A 14,787-nucleotide genomic window follows, 5' to 3' on the forward strand; every position below is an offset into this window, starting at 1 on the left:
AACAGGACACTAGAAATAATTTATAGTGTTCTTAATTCAAGAGATTGATGGCTAATCTCTTTGAATTGATGAGAGATGAAGAAGAATAGAGGGAGGGCTGCAAAATTGCGTGACAAAGGAGTGTGGCTGCTGGTTGTATTTTATTTTCTCATAACAACACTTAAATAGCTAGGTTAACACATTAAACCCTTGCCACATGTCACCCTTTGATTAGCTCTAGGTTTAAGTGACCCAATCACATTGTGCCAAGTGTCAAACCTATATTTAATCTTGATTTTAATCATCTTACATGATTAAAAAACATTTGGCAAGCTTATGTGTTATGCCATGTGTCACCATCTCACGATGCCACGTGTCACACTGCAAAATGACCAAAATGCCCCTGTGTCTTAATTTTGAGTTCTCAACCCAAAATAATTATTTTCTTCTTCTAATTAATTTATATCAAATATAAATTAATTAATTAATCTCTATTAATTAATTTCTCATTAATTAAATTCATATTTAAACACTTTAAATATAAATTTAACTTATATTATACATCCAATAATCTAGATTTGGTTTCAAGTCATGCTAGGGACTTTGCAATCTAATTGCAAACCAAACCTATTTAATTAATCGATTTAAACTCTTTAATTAATTAAATAAATCATATTTAATTAGGTGATAACTTGTGTATGTGTGTGACTTACTAGGCTCATCACTAATTAGCAATGAGACATGATATCAACTCTTAATATCATCAGAACTCTTTCTTACCATAAATGATTTCTCTAAATCATTTTATGAACCTCATAGACCATGGTTAACACCTAGCATAGCATGCCATAGCCACCCAATTAGTAATAAGGTTTACCTTAAATGAACCTATAATCATATGTTACCATGCACTAGAATCTCTCTGTTACAAAATCCCAACTCAAGCTGGAGTCATGGTTTATGTCAAACTCCATTTGCTATGAATATTATGTTCTCTTTTAATTCCAATTCTTGATTAAAAAGATTTTCTCATCAGAAACTCTTTCTGAACAAATCTATCTGTCTGGCCAGAACTTGAAACATCAAGAACAATTAAATGAACATAGGATTTTATCTCTATTTACTTAGAGGAACAGATTCCATCTTGATCAACACCTACCTCCATATATAACTAGTAGGAGCCAACACATGCCCATATACCCATACACAGTACAAGTATGAAAGCAGTATCAAACTCAAACTACCTATATACAAGATAAGTGTGCTATCTCAGGTCTAAAGATTATATGCACTGATATGATTTATGACAAAACATTGACAAGAATAAACTCCATGTGCTTGTCATAAGTGTCACTGGTTTGGCCTACTTATCATTTATAAGTGCCTATCATGTTTGTTATATGGCATGAGACTCACCATTCCATCTTATTTATATCTCATATAAATAACGTGGGAACAAACATGAATACAATCTTTCTGGATAAGTCATGTCCTTATTATGAAGTATCCTCGATTGTGAACCTATTTATGATACTTCGTGCTAGAAATATTGTCACTCATATTCTTAACAACTTAAGAATAATATTTCTAACAAAATATCAATGGACCTTTTCTATTACACATAAATATATTATGTAAACGGAAAAGTGGAAATGCCTTTTATTAATAAAAATATGTATAAGATACATACTAAATGATATGCTCTAGGGCATACTACTAACAATCTCCCACTAGCACTAGAGCCATTCATTACAATATCTTAGACCTATCTTCTCAAGATGTCGGTCTAACTGAGTCTATAACATAGGCTTAGTGAATGGATCAGTTTAATTTTCAGCTGATGCTATTTTCTGCATGGCTACATCGCCTCGCCCAACTATTTCTCTGATAATGTGGTAGCGCCTTTCTATGTGTTTGGATTTCTGGTGAGACCTTGGTTCCTTAGCCTGTATGATAGCTACATTATAGTCACAGTAGTGGAACCGCTGACTCAATGGAAGGAACTATCGTAAGTTACTCACGAACTTCTTTATCCAAATACTTCCTTTGCAAAGATCTCGATGCAAAGAATATACTCACACGTAGTGGAATCTGCAATCGTGCTCGCTTGGAACTCTTCCAACCGATCGCACCTCCATTACAAATGAACACATATCCAGAGGTAGACTTTCTATCATCGATATCTGATTGGAAATCAGAATCAGTATAACCATCCAATTGCAAGTCTCCACCTCCATAAATCAAGAATAAATCCTTAGTTCTTCTCAAGTACTTAAGGATATTCTTGACAGCTATCCAGTGTTCCAAACCGGGATTGGATTGATACCTGCTAGTCAAACTAACAGCATATGCGATATCCGGCCTAGTACACAACATTGCATACATTAAACTTCCAATAGCCAAAGCATATGGAATCCTGGCCATCTTATCTCTTTCTTCAGGTGTCTTTTGAGACATCTCTTTAGAAAGATGGATACCATGTCTCACTGGTAACAATCCTCTATTGGAATCAAGCATGTTAAACCTCTTTAACACCTTTTCCAAGTATAGACTTTGGGATAAACCAATTATTCTTTTCGCTCTATCTCTATAGATGCGAATCCCAAGAATATAGGTTGCCTCCCCTAAGTCTTTCATGGAGAATGTATTTGACAACCATACCTTTATAGTCGTCAACATACCTGTGTCATTACCCATCAACAGTATGTCATCCACATATAAGATAAGGAAAGTGATAGCACTGTCACTAACCTTCTTATATACACATGGCTCATCCTCATTTTTGATAAAACCAAAGGATTTAATGGCTTCATCAAAACGAATGTTCCAACTCCTCGAAGCTTGTTTCAACTCATAAATGGATCGCTTTAGCTTGCATACCTTGGAACCATCTTGGGATTCAAATCCCTTAGGTTGTTCCATGAAAATGTTTTCTTCAATGTATCCATTGAGAAAAGTCGCTTTTGACATCCATCTGCCAAATCTCATAATCATAGTACGCAACTATTGCTAATAAAATCCTAATTGATTTAAGCATGGCAACAGGCGAGAAAGTCTCCTCATAGTCGATTCCTTGCCTTTGGCGAAACCCTTTCGCTACTAGCCTTGCCTTATAGGTCTCTACCTTTCCATCAGAACCAATTTTCTTCTTGAAAACCCATTTGTTCCCTATAGGTATAATACCTTCAGGTGGGTCAACAAGATCCCAAACTTGATTCTTATACATGGAATCAATCTCGGATTTCATAGCATCAATCCATTTTGAAGAGTCTATATCTGATATTGCTTCTTCATAAGTAAGTGGATCATCTCCATGATCTACTTCTTCATGAGTAGACAACTCTTGTTCTTCTTCATGAAGAAAACCATATCTCACTGGTGGGTGAGATACCCTGGTTGTTCTACGAGGAACAGCTGTAGATGTTTCATCAATGGGTATTGGTTGACTAGATGGATCTATATCCATCCGACCATTGGTTGGTCGAATTCTCCAATTCTAACTCTATTTGCCTTCCTTTGCCTCCTTCTTGAACAAACTGTTGTTCAAGAAATGTGGCATCTCTACTTATCACAACCTTTTGTGAAGTAGGCAAATAAAAATAATATCCAAAACTATCTTTTGGATATCCAACAAATCGACCTTTTCTCGATCCGGTCTCCAATTTATCGGTGTTCACTTTTTGATATAAGTCGACAACCCCAAATCTTAACATGCTTAAGACTTGGTTTTCTTCCATGCCATATCTCATAAGGTGTGGAAGAAACTGATTTTGATGGAATCCTATTCAGAATATATAAAGCTGATTCTAATGCAAATCCCCAAAAGGAGATTGGCATATCAGTATAGCTCATCATACTACGTACCATATCCAATAGGGTACAATTTCTCCTTTCAGATACACCATTCAGCTGTGGCGTTCTTGGAGGAGTCAGCTGAGAAACAATGCCATGCTCTCTCAAGTATTCATCAAATTCAGTACTCAAATATTCACCTCCACGATCCGATCAAGAGCTTTAATATTCTTTCTGCTTGATTTTCTACTTGATTTAAATTCTTTGAACTTTTCAAAGATTCATGTTTGTATTTCATCAAATACAAATACCCAAACCTTGATTTATCATCAAGAAGGTAAAAAAATAAAGAAAGACCCCTCTAGCCATTTCTTTAAATGGACCACATACATCACTATGTATTAGTTCCAAAATATTTTCAGCTCTTAGCCCCTGTCCAACAAAGGGTGATCTAGTCATTTTGCCCTGAAGGCAAGATTCACAAGTTGGAGTAGGCTCAGAGCCCAATGAGGATAGAATCCCCATTTTCTCCAGTTTTGCAATCCTATCTTCTGCAACATGACATAACCTTAAGTGCCAAATATATTTTGAACTTGAGTTGGTTTTCACCATGGCATTGCATTCTTTTAGATCACTTGCATTCAATTTGTGTTTGTCATTATTATCCAAATAATAAAGACCATCATTCATATAACCCGAACCAATATATTTATTTCCAAAATAAATATTGCAAACATCATCAGTGAATTGAAATTCATAGCCATTTCTAGTCAAACTAGATATAGAAATGATGTTCTTAAAAGCATCAGGTACATATAAAATATTATCCAAACACAAAACATGTCCAAACATGTAAAAAGATTTAGATCCTATGGCTAAAGCTTCAACAGTTGAGCCATTGCCAATCCGGACTCTAACATCTTGAGAACGCAAGCTGCTACTATTTGCTAGTTCCTGCATATCATTAGAAATGTGAGAACTTGCACCAGAATCTAAAACCCAATCAGTAGATGAACTATGAGTATCATCAGAATATAAATAACAAAATATCGACATACCTTACTAAGTTGTATCCTTCTTGTCCTTCAGAAGCAAGATACTCTAGGCGCCTTTTCCAAAGTGCCCATCCTTTTGGCAGGGAAACACTTTCCTTTGCCACCATCGCCTTTAGTCTTCCTTTCTGCTTAGCTATTTTCTTGGAAGGACTAGGAATCTGAGGTTTCTTTTTCTTATTGCCCTTCTTCTTGTTGGACTTTCCAGTAGAAGAAGATGCAACCAAAGCTACCTCTTTTCCTTTATTGCCTGGCATATTCTTTTGGGCAATAACCAGTATGTTGAGTAAACCAGCTAAGGTGCTTTCCTGTTTAGTCATATGGAAATTTGTCACAAAATTCCTAAAAGACTCAGGAAGGGACTGAAGGATCAAATCCGTCTGTAGTTGGAAATCCATGTTAAAGTCAAGATGTTCCAACTGCTCAATCATCCGAATCATCTTATGGACATGATCCCCAACATTCTGTCCCTCAGACATCCTCATACGGAATAGCTGTCTAGATATCTCATACCTAGCATTCCTGCTGTGCTCACCATACAACTCTTGTAGGTGAAGGAGGATCTCACTCGCACTCTGCATGTTCTCATGTTGCTTCTGTAACTCATTACTCATGGAAGCAAGCATGTAACACTTAGCTCTCATATCATGCTCCTTCCACTTGTCCAAAGTTTCATGTTCCTCTTGTGTGGCCTCTGGAGGTAAGGGACCAGAACATTTGAATCTAGAACATATCCTATATGTTCAAGGTTCAGACAAGTTTCAAATTTTTAGCCAATCGCATGATTAGGTCTGTCAACCTATTGTGATCAAGTATGCTTGCAAGGATATTGGATGGTGGTGGTTGTTTTGTGCTCATTTTTATCGTAAAATTAATCGCAGAAAATAACTGCATTAATTAGTAAATGTATCATGTAATGAACCAAAATGATTATGGTCTTTTAATCAAATTGGTCCTCCCACTAACTTAGCGAATCCTACACTTCCAAAGTAGAAAACAGAAATCCTAGTTGGATGGATTTCTAGTGGGTGATTGAATTCTTATAATTCTATTGATCATCCTCAGGTACATCCACTATTGGAATTACAATAATCTCTACGTGAGCAACTATTTGCCCATCACATCTCATGTGATGTTCTATCCTTTACCTAGCCCCTAATGCTCAATATATCTGGTACATCCATTATTGTATTATCTTGCATTAGTTAAGTTGATCCCATTGAGCCAGTAATTATGCAAATAATTTTAATGTCCTCAGGTACATCCAATATTGGTCACTAAACCATTTACATATTTACAACATCTCATGCTTAACAATTATTCTTAAGAAAATCTCTTAAATAAATTGCATCTTATGCAACTATTTAAAATTTCTTAAAATAATTGCCCCAATGGAGGGCCTATGTTATAATTACTTTAATTATAGCATTTCCAACTTAATCATTTGTTTGGAAGATTTTATGGTCATTCTATTTACTATTAAGGTCTCACTTTACACATTATCCATTTAGCATGCATATATCATATAATTGCATACATTCCCATACATCTCATGCATTCATGGATAAGCAGTAAATATGGTATGATCATGGACTTTCTAAGGGATTCAATTCTGAGCCACCAAGAATTGAATCAGGGCATTCCTAGGTGCATTTCATTCATTCATTTTACAAGAGTTGCTGAAGGAGTACATAATCAACACTTGATCTTGAATTCCTCCCACTGGTCCCACCAATGCTCTTGACCTCCTTGAACTTCTTGCAATCCAATATTACATAGTAATCCTTGCCATACCAAGGCGAATTTACAAGAACTTAAATAAATGAAATTACAACCCAAAAATTATTACAAACTTAATAATACATGCCCAAAATAAATTAAAATAAATTAATTAATTTACAATCCCAAAGAAACATAAAAGAAATAAATCCAATCACATTGGTCTTTTATAGTCCATGATCATCCATCATGCATATCACTATTTAACAATTAAATAAAACATACATACTTATATTAAATTGAATATCTCATATTCAACTTAAAAATCCAGATTTGAATATGATTCAAATAAATTTAAAAATTCAGATTTGAATCTCATTCAAACAAATTTAAAAATTCAGATTTGAATCACATTCAAACAACTTCAAAAATTCAGATTTGAATCACATTCAAACATTTTTTAAGAAATCAGATTTGAATCACATTCAAACATTTTTTTAAAAATTAGATCTGAATTTTATTCAATCAATTTTAAAAAATCAGATTTAAATATGATTCAAACAACTTTAAAAATTCAGATTTGAATCACATTCAAACAACTTTTAAAATTCAGATTTGAATCACATTCAAACAATTTTTAAAATTCTGATTTGAATCATAATTTAATTGTGTGATAAAAACTACTAATTAAAAACTTTAATTAGTCAAAGAATAAGCCTTAGATCATACAACAATTGCAAAATTAAAAGCCAAACCTTAAACCACCCATGGAAACCAAACCATGTGCACCATTGATGGTGTTTTTTCAAGTATGCCGCCAACTTGCTTTGCAACCAGCAATGAACTTTTGATCTCATGACCAAACACACAATTAAATCATATAATCAACAATCTAAATGGCAAATATAGTGGCTCTGATACCAATTGAAGGAACGGAAAGCGTGAAAAACACAAGTTTATACCATTGAATTCAAAAATTTTCACCTAGGGTCACATGCATCATGCAAGATTTATTTTTTATCTATTTGATTGCAATGATAAACAACATATTAAAACTCTTTTAATATGTTTATGGATCTGTATTTGCCATTTAAGATTTTAAAATTAATCAGATTAATTTTAGAACCCTAGATTAAATCAAGAACGATTACACTAACCTCTTGATGCACTGCAGCGTGTCTGCGCCTTTGAGATTCGTCTTCAGGACACCAGATGTTGTCCCTCTAGCTTGTCCACACCAAGAACACCTATGGCAGCCCTTGAAGAGCTTCTAAAGCTTTTTCTATTAATTAGAAATTCAAGTTCTGCCTTTTAAGAGATTAGAGATGTAAACAGGACACTAGAAACAATTTCTAGTGTTCTTAAGTCAAGAGATTGATGGCTAATCTCTTTGAATTGATGAGAGATGAAGAAGAATAGAGGGAGGGCTGCAAAATGGCTTGACAAAGGAGTGTGGCTGCGGGTTGTATTTTATTTTCTCATAACAACACTTAAATAGCTAGGTTAACACATTAAACCCTTGCCACATGTCACCCTTTGATTAGCTCTAGGTTTAAGTGACCCAATCACATTGTGCCAAGTGTCAAACCTATATTTAATCTTGATTTTAATCATCTTACATGATTAAAAAACATTTGGCAAGCTTATGTGTTATGCCATGTTTCACCATCTCACGATGCCCATGTCACACTGCAAAATGACCAAAATGCCCCTGTGTCTTAATTTTGAGTTCTCAACCCAAAATAATTATTTTCTTCTTCTAATTAATTTATATCAAATATAAATTAATTAATTAATCTCTATTAATTAATTTCTCATTAATTAAATTCATATTTAAACACTTTAAATATAAATTTAACTTATATTATACATCTAATAATCTAGATTTGGTTTCAAGTCATGCTAGGGACTTTGCAATCTAATTGCAAACCAAACCTATTTAATTAATCGATTTAAACTCTTTAATTAATTAATTAAATCATATTTAATTAGGTGATAACTTGTGTATGTGTGTGACTTACTAGGCTCATCACTAATTGGCAATGAGACATGATATCAACTCTTAATATCATCAGAACTCTTTCTTACCATAAATGATTTCTCTAAATCATTTTATGAACCTCATAGACCATGGTTAACACCTAGCATAGCATGCCATAGCCACCCAATTAGTAATAAGGTTTACCTTAAATGAACCTATAATCATATGTTACCATGCACTAGAATCTCTCTGTTACAAAATCCCAACTCAAGCTGGAGTCATGGTTTATGTCAAACTCCATTTGCTATGAATATTATGTTCTCTTTTAATTCCACTTCTTGATTAAAAAGATTTTCTCATAAGAAACTCTTTTCTGAATAAATCTATTTGTCCTGGCCAGGAACTTGAAACATCAAGAACAATTAAATGAACATAGGATTTTATCTCTATTTACTTAGAGGAACAGATTCCATCTTGATCAACACCTACCTCCATATATAACTAGTAGGAGCCAACACATGCCCATATACCCATACACAGTACAAGTATGAAAGCAGTATCAAACTCAAACTACCTATATACAAGATAAGTGTGCTATCTCAGGTCTAAAGATTATATGCACTGATATGATTTATGACAAAACATTGACAAGAATAAACTCCATGTGCTTGTCATAAGTGTCACTGGTTTGGCCTACTTATCATTTATAAATGCCTATCATGTTTGTTATATGGCATGAGACTCACCATTCCATCTTATTTATATCTCATATAAATAACTTGGGAACAAACATGAATACAATCTTTTTGGATAAGTCATGTCCTTATTATGAAGTATCCTCGATTGTGAACCTATTTATGATACTTCGTGCTAGAAATATTGTCACTCATATTCTTAACAACTTAAGAATAATATTTCTAACAAAATATCAATGGACCTTTTCTATTACACATAAATATATTATGTAAACGGAAAAGTGGAAATGCCTTTTATTAATAAAAATATGTATAAGATACATACTAAATGATATGCTCTAGGGCATACTACTAACAATATTGTCACCACTAAGCAGAATTGCTTAGCGCGTCGCTTTTGCCACGCGCAGGTACTGGAGACATAGCTGGGGAGTCTAGCAGACCTCATACAGGGTGAGTTTTCAGATCTGCACTCAGAGTTCAAAGTCACCTCACAAATTGCAGTGCATTGGTAGGACATTGGGCTACCTAAGTCTTTTGTATTTGTAAACTTTTGTTATGTATATTATAAACTCATGTAATCATATTTTTACTGTAATTACCTATGAGCTGTGTTCAGAAATAAATATGAGTATTTCTCAATGAATTGTGTGTGATATGAGATGAATGTGAATTTTGAGTACTGAATTGGTTTGAGAAATTGTTGAAAAATGTTGGTGGTTGACTGAGATTGAGATTATAATTATATTGGAAGTGTTTTTAAACAGGTTCAGAAGAAGTGTTTTTAAACGGGTTTAGAAGAATTGTTTTCCAATTTATAGCCGGCATTCTGCCGGATTTTCTATAAAATTTGCAGAAAATTTTAGATTTATCAAAAATTATAAATAAATGAATAAAAAGGGATTAATTGAAATTGAAAAATAAATTGGTGTTCCGACACACTGAGTGGTATAACTTGCTCTGCTACACTGTAGACGGGTAAAGGGTGTCACATTTAGTGGTATCAGAGCACGGTTTAGGCGTTTTGGGCCTAGATTGTGTCCATACCATGCATTGCATTTGTAAGAGTCGAGGTGACACTAATGCAGATATGTTGTCTTTGTTAAATAGGATATGGACCTTACATCTCAGAGGGCAGTTGAGGAGGAAGTGAAGAGTCATGCTCCACCTGTAGCAGCTGAGACTGGGGGTAGGGGAGAACCTGCTCCGCCAGCTCAAGCAGAGCCTGCTCAGCCTCCACAGGCCATGCTCCAGCAAATGGCTGAATTCTTCAGACAAATGGCTGGGGTAATGCCAGCACCACTACCACAACCACCTCCATAGCAGAAATCACACCTGGAAAGACTAAGAAAATTTGGAGCAGTGGATTTCTTTGGCAAGAGAGAAGATGATTCTGTTGTAGCTGAAAATTGGTTGAACAGAACAGGAAGGGTTTTAAAAGAACTCCACTGCACTCCTGAACAAAATCTAGAAGCTGTTGTATCTCTGTTGCAAGATGATGCATATGAATGGTGGGATACGGTGTCTAGTGAAGTGCAACCAGAAGTAATAACTGTTAGTAGTATGCCCTAGAGCATATCATTTAGTATGTATCTTGTACATATTTTATTAATAAATGGCATTTCCACTTTTCTGTTTATATAATATATTTATGTGTAATAGAAAAGGTCCATTGATATTTTGTTAGAAATATTATTCTTAAGTTGTTAAGAATATGAGTGACAATATTTCTAGCACAAAATATCATAAATAGGTTCACAATCGAGGATACTTCATAATAAGGACATGACTTATCCAGAAAGATTGTATTCATGTTTGTTCCCAAGTTATTTATATGAGATATAAATAAGATGGAATGGTGAGTCTCATGCCATATAACAAACATGATAGGCACTTATAAATGATAAGTAGGACTAACCAGTGACACTTATGACAAGCACATGGAGTTTACTCTTGTCAATGTTTTGTCATAAATCATATCAGTGCATATAATCTTTAGACCTGAGATAGCACAGTTATCTTGTATATAGGTAGTTTGAGTTTGATACTGCTTTCATACTTATACTGTGTATGGGTATATGGGCATGTGTTGGCTCCTACTAGTTATATATGGAGGTAGGTGTTAATCAAGATGGAATCTGTTCCTCTAAGTAAATAGAGATAAAATCCTATGTTCATTTAATTGTTCTTGATGTTTCAAGTTCCTGGCCAGGACAGATAGATTTATTCAGAAAAGAGTTTCTGATGAGAAAATCTTTTTAATCAAGAACTGGAATTAAAAGAGAACATAATATTCATAACAAATGGAGTTTGACATAAACCATGACTCCAGCTTGAGTTGGGATTTTGTAACAGAGAGATTCTAGTGCATGGTAACATATGATTATAGGTTCATTTTAGGTAAACCTTATTACTAATTGGGTGGCCATGGCATGCTATGCTAGGTGTTAACCATGGTCTATGAGGTTCATAAAATGATTTAGAGAAATCATTTATGGTAAGAAAGAGTTCTAATGATATTAAGAGTTGATATCATGTCTCATTGCCAATTAGTGATGAGCCTAGTAAGTCACACACATACACAAGTTATCACCTATTTAAATATGATTTAATTAATTAATTAAAGAGTTTAATTGATTAATTAAATAGGTTTGGTTTGCAATTAGATTGCAAAGTCCCTAGCATGACTTGAAACCAAATCTAGATTATTGGATGTATAATATAAGTTAAATTTATATTTAAAGTGTTTAAATATGAATTTAATTAATGAGAAATTAATTAATAGAGATTAATTAATTAATTTATATTTGATATAAATTAATTAGAAGAAGAAAATAATTATTTTGGGTTAAGAACTCAAAATTAAGACACAGGGGCATTTTGGTCATTTTGCAGTGTGACACGTGGCACCATGAGATGGTGACACATGGCATAACACATAAGCTTGCCAAATGTTTTTTTTTTAATCATGTAAGATGATTAAAATCAAGATTAAATATAGGTTTGACACTTGGCACAATGTGATTGGGTCACTTAAACCTAGAGCTAATCAAAGGGTGACATGTGGCAAGGGTTTAATGTGTTAACCTAGCTATTTAAGTGTTGTTATGAGAAAATAAAACACAACCAGCAGCCACACTCCTTTGTCACGCCACTTTGAGGGTTTTTATCTCTTCTTCTTCATCTCTTATCAATTCAAAGAGATTAGCCATCAATCTCTTGAATTAAGAACACTAGAAATTGTTTCTAGTGTCCTGTTTACATCTTTAATCTCTTAAAATGCAGAACTTGATTTTCTAATTAATAGAAAAAGCTTTAGAAGCTATTCAAGGGCTGCCATAGGTGTTCTTGGTGTGGACAAGCTAGAGGGACAACATCTGGTGTCCTGAAGACGAATCTCAAAGACACTCTGCAGTGCATCAAGAGGTTAGTGTAATCGTTCTTGATTTAATCTAGGGTTCTAAAATTAATCTGATTAATTTTAAAATCTTAAATGGCAAATACAGATCCAAAAACATATTAAAAGAGTTTTAATATGTTGTTTATCATTGAAATCAAATAGATAAAAATAAATCTTGCATGATGCATGTGACCCTAGGTGAAAATTTTTTAATTCAATGGTGTAAACTTGTGTTTTTCACGCTTCCGTTCCTTCAATTGGTATCAGAGCCACTATATTTGCCATTTAGATTGTTGATTATATGATTTAATAGTGTGTTTGATCATGAGATCAAAAGTTCATTGCTGGTTGCAAAGCAAGTTGGCGGCATACTTGAAAAAATACCATCAATGGTGCGCATGGTTTGGCTTCCATGGGTGGTTTAAGGTTTGGCTTTTAATTCTGCAATTGTTGTATGATCTAAGGCCTATTCTTTGACTAATTAAAGTGTTTAATTAGTAGTTTTTATCACACAATTAAATTATGATTCAAATCAGAATTTTAAAAATTGTTTGAATGTGATTCAAATCTGAATTTTAAAAGTTGTTTGAATGTGATTCAAATCTGAATTTTTAAAGTTGTTTGAATCATATTTAAATCTGATTTTTTCAAATTGATTGAATAAAATTCAGATCTGATTTTTTAAAAAATGTTTGAATGTGATTCAAATCTGATTTTTTAAAAAATGTTTGAATGTGATTCAAATCTGAATTTTTGAAGTTGTTTGAATGTGATTCAAATCTGAAATTTGTTTGAATGAGATTCAAATCTGAATTTTTAAATTTATTTGAATCATATTCAAATCTGGATTTTTAAGTTGAATATGAGATATTCAATTTAATTTAAGTATGTATGTTTTATTTAATTGTTAAATAGTGATATGCATGATGGATAATCATGGACTATAAAAGACCAATGTGATTGGATTTATTTCTTTTATGTTTCTTTGGGATTGTAAATTAATTAATTTATTTTAATTTTTTTTGGGCATGTATTATTAAGTTTGTAATAATTTTTGGGTTGTAATTTCATTTATTTAAGTTCTTGTAAATTCGCCTTGGTATGCCAAGGATTACTATGTAATATTGGATTGCAAGAAGTTCAAGGAGGTCAAGAGCATTGGTGGGACCAGTGGGAGGAATTCAAGATCAAGTGTTGATTATGTACTCCTTCAGCAACTCTTGTAAAATGAATGAATGAAATGCACCTAGGAATGCCCTGATTCAATTCTTGGTGGCTCAGAATTGAATCCCTTAGAAAGTCCATGATCATACCATATTTACTGCTTATCCATGAATGCATGAGATGTATGGGAATGTATGCAATTATATGATATATGCATGCTAAATGGATAATGTGCAAAGTGAGACCTTAATAGTAAATAGAATGACCATAAAATCTTCCAAACAAATGATTAAGTTGGAAATGCTATAATTAAAGTAATTATAACATAGGCCCTCCATTGGGGCAATTATTTTAAGAAATTTTAAATAGTTGCATAAGATGCAATTTATTTAAGAGATTTTCTTAAGAATAATTGTTAAGCATGAGATGTTGTAAATATGTAAATGGTTTAGTGGCCAATATTGGATGTACCTGAGGACATTAAAATTATTTGCATAATTACTGGCTCAATGGGATCAACTTAACTAATGCAAGATAAGTCAATAATGGATGTACCTGAGATTTTGAGCATTAGGGGCTAGGTAAAGGATTGAACCTCACATGAGATGTGATGGGCAAAGAGTTGCTCACTTATAGTTTATTGTAATTCCAATAATGGATGTACCAGAGGATGATCAATAGAATTATAAGAATTCAATCACCCACTAGAAATCCATCCAACTAGGATTTCCGTTTTCTATTTTAGAAGTGTAGGATTCGCTAAGTTAGTGGGAGGACCAATTTGATTAAAAGACCATAATCATTTTGGTTAATTACATGATACATTTACTAATTAATCTGGTTATTTTCTGCAGTTAATTTTCTGATAAAAATGAGCACAAAACAACCACCACCATCCAATATCCTTGCAAGCATACTTGATCACAATAGGTTGACAGGACCTAATCTGTCTGATTGGCTAAGAAATTTGAAACTTGTCTTGAACCTTGAACATATAGGATATGT

This window comes from Hevea brasiliensis, chromosome 14 (assembly GCF_030052815.1).
Source record: "Hevea brasiliensis isolate MT/VB/25A 57/8 chromosome 14, ASM3005281v1, whole genome shotgun sequence".
NCBI lineage: Eukaryota > Viridiplantae > Streptophyta > Magnoliopsida > Malpighiales > Euphorbiaceae > Hevea > Hevea brasiliensis.